The sequence below is a fragment of the Neophocaena asiaeorientalis genome, unplaced genomic scaffold (genome assembly GCF_003031525.2).
Source record: "Neophocaena asiaeorientalis asiaeorientalis breed wild unplaced genomic scaffold, Neophocaena_asiaeorientalis_V1.1 scaffold45, whole genome shotgun sequence".
Taxonomy (NCBI): domain Eukaryota; kingdom Metazoa; phylum Chordata; class Mammalia; order Artiodactyla; family Phocoenidae; genus Neophocaena; species Neophocaena asiaeorientalis.
In genome coordinates this window covers 6,011,533-6,017,565 of record NW_020174642.1, presented here as the reverse complement: position 1 = coordinate 6,017,565, position 6,033 = coordinate 6,011,533, and positions in this window count along the sequence as shown.

Below are 6,033 nucleotides of genomic sequence, written 5' to 3'. Positions count from 1 at the left end.
ACGGGGAACAGGAGTGAAAAGCAAGTTGGGACCAGGCTTGGATACTGCGGGGAGGGGAAGATGGCCTCTGCAAGGATTTTCCTGGGAGGGTTCCTTCACGGCGGTGAGGGCTTTCTTCGGGCACCACGTCACGGGGCACGGCGAGGATGTGACCCCGTATGGAGGGCTTGCTTTCCCTAACGCAGCCCTGGTGCAGTCTCTAGAAAGCCCCATTCCGGAGAGCTGCCCTGCAGCACGCCAAGCTCAGCATAGCTAATGTGTCCAGCCACCAGAGACGCAGCAGCACAGATCCCGACCTGACCCGGAAGCCGAGAAGCCCAGATGTCCCCACCCAAGTGCACCTGAGGACGCCACTTCGCCGGCAGCCGCACCTCCTCTGGGAGCAAAGGGCCCGGCCCTCGGGGCGTGGCCCGGGAGAGTCCGGCCAATCGGTGCCGCGGGCTCCGGGTCACGTGACCTCCGGCCGAGGGCAGCCTCCTCCGCCCTCCGCCTCGCAGCTCGGCCCAACGTGGCGAAAGGGTGCTGGCACCACCAGGATGAGGGTCTGCTCGGAGAGCAACTCAGACAGCCCGTCGTCTCCTCTGTCCCGCGCCGCCTGTAGCCGCACCCCAGAATAGAGGCTGCGAAGCTCCGCGGCTCCGGCGTAGCGTGCAGGGGGCCCCACCAGGGGAGGGCAAGGGCGAGAGCGTGGGAGGGAGCCGCAGCCGGCTCGCCGCTCCCCGCCAGGACAGCAGCGCTCCGCGGGGCTGCACGCTGCCCTGGTGTCAATCGCCTCCAGCCGACCCCGGGGGGCCCCCGGGCCCTTGACCTGCACTTCCCAGGGCCGGAAGTACTGACTGGGTTAACGGGTGTCACTGGGGACTTAGGATCCTGTGCTTTTTCGGCTTTAAAACATCTTTGTCACCACCTACCCTCCGCCCACTGGAAACCTTGAGGCATGGGAGAACGTTCCAGAAGGAAATCCGGGGTCGACCCCATCTGAGAAGATGTGGTGAGAGCAGCTCGTGTCTGCGCATCCCACAAAGGCTCCAGCTTCTCCCCCGATCACCTCACCTGTCCTATAACTACCCTGCAGGGCGGGCTTCGTCCCCATTTTAGAGATGAGGAAAGAAGTTCAGACGGGTTTGAGGAACTTGCCCAAGGCTGCACAAAGCCAGGCTTTGCATCTCAGCTGCTTGTGAGTGACCAGCTGCAGGCCAGCAGGTGGGCCTTGAGGTCTGAGGGGAAAGGCTTGGCTCAATGCCCCTGTGCACTCATCAGGGAGTGGGCTGCATGCTTGGTCCCCGGCCCCAGATGTGCCAGCTGCCGAGCCCAACCTCCGGTCCCCAGGAGAAGACGGCCTGTCAGCAGTACCCACCAGAGCTCCTCACATGCCTCTGGCTTGGTGCCGCCCCTGGATCCAGCCTTCCAGCCCCAGGGCCTTGGAGGAAGAAGGAGGCCCACCATGGACTCCAGCGGTAATGAGAACGCTCTGGCTACGAGGGGCCACTTCTTAACCACAGAGATGGACAAGAGTGAAAGATGGCCTCCCTCAGATACACTTCTCTGAGCGAACTCCTCAGGGGTTATTAGCACTGTCCCAGCTTAAATCCATTCACGTCAAATGAACATTTGTCTCAGGCCCACCAGGATACCTGGCAGAGCCACACCAGTCTACTTCGGCCACCTGCAGGCGAGTCAGAGGCTGCCCTGCCATTTAAAACACTCCGTGGAAATGCCTGAAATTCCATTAGCGATTCTCTGAGATTAAGAATCATCCTCTCGGGCCTCCCTGGTGGCGCAGTGGTTGAGAGTCCGCCTGCCGATGCAGGGGACGCGGGTTCGTGCCCCGGTCCGGGAAGATCCCACATGCCGCGGAACGGCTGGGCCCGTGAGCCATGGCCGCTGAGCCTGCACGTCCGGAGCCTGTGCTCCGCAACGGGAGAGGCCACAACAGTGAGAGGCCCACGTACCGCAAAATCATCCTCTCTGGATTCTTTAATAGATAAAAGACACTAAATCCCTGATTTCCTGATAGGAGAGGAGGTAACTTAAAGCGCTGGGTTCCTAGGGAGAGGGAAGAGAGGACACAAAGGAGGGGGAAGCCTCCTTCCTCCCCCCACCACTAGGGCCTCTGAAGAGAGTATAAGAGGGGGTCTTTCCACTTGGTGCAGATCACTCAGAAAGTTGTAAGACCTGGTTTCTCCAACTCATTTAATACTCCCCAAGCCTTAGAGGGGTGCTTTTCTTCCCTTTGTGGGGTTCTGAGACCACATGAGCCTACCGAATGCTCATGGCCCCATGTAGCCACATACCAGGGATATGAACAGGAATCCCAGCGCTCTCTACTGGCCAGACTTCCCTCTGAGCAGCCGTGTCATCAGAGAGTAAGACCAGGCCTTTCCCAGGATTCATCAGAACCATTTCTGTTACCCATGCCGGGAAGCAAAGCAAAGCCAAGCCATACTCAGGAAATAATGAGAAAGAGCCATGAAGTCAAAGGAAAAAGGAAAACAAATTGATAAATCAGTTGTGTTGGCTCTAAAGAAGAGACTAAGAACCCCAAGGCGATACACATTATTATTAAAACAGGAAAAATTACTCTGTTTGGACATGCTCTTGATTCCTCTCTCTTCATCTGCTCAGACTCCTGATTTCAAAGCCCAGGTTGAGAGTGTGGAAGTTGCAGAAGGGGCGCAGAGGAAGAGATTTATCATTTATCATCCGAGGAGGAGATCTGACATTCCTTCCTCACTCTTCTAGAAATAAAGGGTAGATTCATAAAGCAAGAGCACTTCCATAAATTTTGAGAAATGTTGTCATCAAAATGAAGCAAGTGGTCCAGAGGAAACTAAATCCATCCTCATTGCCGCCACCCCTCGCCCGGGCAAATGCTTGCTTACATTGCTGAGAATCTGATGTGATTCAGGGAAGGCAGAGCCAGTCGCCAGTAACTTGTTGGTCCCCCAGTAAAGATGCCACCACTTCTAACTATATGGAAGGCCAGTGCACCCAGAACTCTCAGGCCTTCTACATCTTGGTAAGGACATCCCTTCCCTTTCCTCCCTCCACACTGCCCCCTCCCCGCCACCAGAGGCATGGCACAGAGCAGGTACACACTGACTATCCCCTGAGTAAGCACAGCTGGGGTGGCAGGGAAGAGAGGCCTCTGATGCGGGAAGAGCGAGCCACCACCTTGGGCCCCAGCCCCACCACCCCTTATTGGCTCTTCCCACCTTCTAGGGGATGGACTCTGCCTGGTATTTCTTCGAGATCTAAGCAATCACATCAGGGATCCAGGCACAGGTCAGGAGGATAAAGGAGGTAGCAACACTTTATATTTGCACAGCACTTTACAGTCTGCAAAGTACTTTCACATAACTTCCTTTAAGAAGGTTATCATTACAAGCCCTAGATCAGGACGCTGGGGCACAGTGTTCTAGGCTGAACTGTTTCCCCTTACAAATTCATATGTTCTAACCCCCAGTATTTGGAGAGAGGGTCTTTAAAGAGGTAATTACGGTTAAGTGAGGTCATTCGGGAGAGGCCCTAATCCAACATGACCAGTCTTTGTCTTCCTGAGAAGATTAGGACCCGGAAAGGAAAGACACACACAGAGGAAAGACCATGTGAACATTTGGAGAACATGGCCATCTACACAACCAGGAGAGAGGCCTCAGAGGAAACTAACCCTGCTGACACCTCGATCTCAGGCTTCTAGCCTCTAGGGCTGTGAGAAAATAATAATATCTGTTGTTTAAGCCCCCCAGTCTGTGGTACTTTGTCATGGCAACCTGAGCAGACTAGTACTCAGAGGACAGTCACACAGCCATGGGGCGGAAGAGGTAGGGCTATCCTCCAATTCATTGATTCCAGTCACAGTATTCCTTCGCCTCCCAGGCAGCGTGCACCTCTGCACGAATTAGGAAAAAGCACCCCTTCCTCAAGATACTGCTGACTGCCAGAAAAATGACCTGAGTGTGACGAGAATGGTGCCCCTGGAGTTGCTCGGTGCATGACATGCACCGCCATACAAGGCAGCCTAGAGTGGAAAACACACTCGGACACCCTCCAGGGCAGAGGGTCGCACAGGCCATTGATCAGGCTCAGGCTCCCCAAGCACCAAACACAATCTACTCCATGATCAGGACCTAAGATAAAAAAGCCACTGAGGTCTCACGAAGGTCCAAGCAGCCCCTGCATCAGTAGGGCTCAAAGAAGTAAGTCTTCCTTGTGTGAGTGACCTCAGGGCCACTCACAATACATAATCGCAGAGGGGCTTGCAGGCAGCCCCGGCTTGCTATGGCATGATTTTAATATTGTACATACTGTGAAATCCACACGTACTTTATTAGGTTTGCTTTTTGCCTAAATAATGGGAGGTTTCGATTTAATGTCGATTTGGGTCAACTGGCCCAAATGTTATATATCATATTGTAATTAAAATTGTATCATATTGTTGCTTAAAATTATTTTCCAAAGAGTTGTTTTTGAAATAAGAACAAGCTGGGGACGGGGGCGGGGGATGACAGGGTATGGTCACAGTTTGCATGGCCATTGTCCTCACATCAGCCTTCTCATGAAACAAAAATCTGTCTGTAGAGAACAAACATATGGACACGAAGGCGGGGAAACCGCGGTGGGGTGGGGGTGGGGGTGTGCTGAATTGGGTGATTGGGATTGACATGTATACACTGATGTGTATAAAATTGATGACTAATAAGAGCCTGCAGTATAAACAAACAAAAAAAACAACTAATACTAAACTTTCTTTGGGTTACTTGTATGGAAATATGTTAACATAAATGTTTCAGACATTACATGAATTTTCCAAAAATTTTATATGTTCTGGTATAATATTATAAGTCATACAATTCAAGTTATTACTTTAAAATGTATATCACAGAAATAACTAAATTTCCTTGTCAATTGCATTATTATGAACTTTCATCAAATCTTTACCCGTGGTCATTTTCAAGTCTTTTGTCCTTTACAGACAGTTCTGGGTGTACTCTGATGCTTTTGCAAAAATGTTCCTATAAAAGGGTTTCATCTTCAAGGAATTCATGGAAAAGACTCTGACAAGTACAGGTTTCTGGTAACTGACTGTACTGCTGAACTGAATGAATAAGCATTTTCAGAACTGTAATGGAAAACTGGTGAATTCATAAAAGCGCTAACAAAAGATCAAGATGAAAAAATAATTAATTACATGGGACTGAGTGAACTGATGAGGATGATAATTTTTGTGACTTTCTGTTTGAATTAAAAAAAAAAATCCCCCCCCCCCCAAAAAATCTGTCTGTCAAAACACCTTATATTTTCTCAGATAAAACAAATTACTGAAGGACTTTTAGGAAGTACAACTGTTTCTGGATATATCCTTTGAAAGAAAATGATTACTTATTTTAAAAGCAATTTTTCTAACAGTGAGCAAAGAAAAATGATTATATAAAATGAAAAAAAAAAGGAGATGCAAATAGCATGAGAGAAAGTTCTCTTAAAAGCTCATGACCGTGTGGTTTGCGCACACAAGAAATAGAAGCTGTGTATTGGGTGTACAGTGCAAAGCAAGCGGAGTGGAGTAAAAAATACTTTTTATTCGGCTGGCACCAGTCTCTCTTAAAGAACAAATTTCTTGTTTGAGAAAAAAAAGAAAACAACAACTGTGTTACACTGTATGGTAGGTTAATATTTTCCAAAATTGTCAATGTAATATTTCTGGTCTCACATATCCTTCCAGGAGGTAGCATACTCCCTTTAGGAGATGGTGTCTATCCCCTGCCCCCCTTGAAACTCAGAGGGTCTTTGGGAATAGAATGTGAGGACTAGAATGCAGCAGTGTTCTCTCGCCACCATCCCCGCCGACACATCATCTCCCCCACCTCTCTCTCCACCTCTCTTCCCACCTCTCTCCTCCTTCTCTCTGTGTGTGTGTCTCTCTGTCTCTCTCTCAGAATGTACATGCTTAAAACCCAACCGCCATGCTGTGCGGTGCCCAGAAACCCTATGGGACCTGAGGTCAGAAGGCTCTCACAGGGAGCGTTCCGGGAG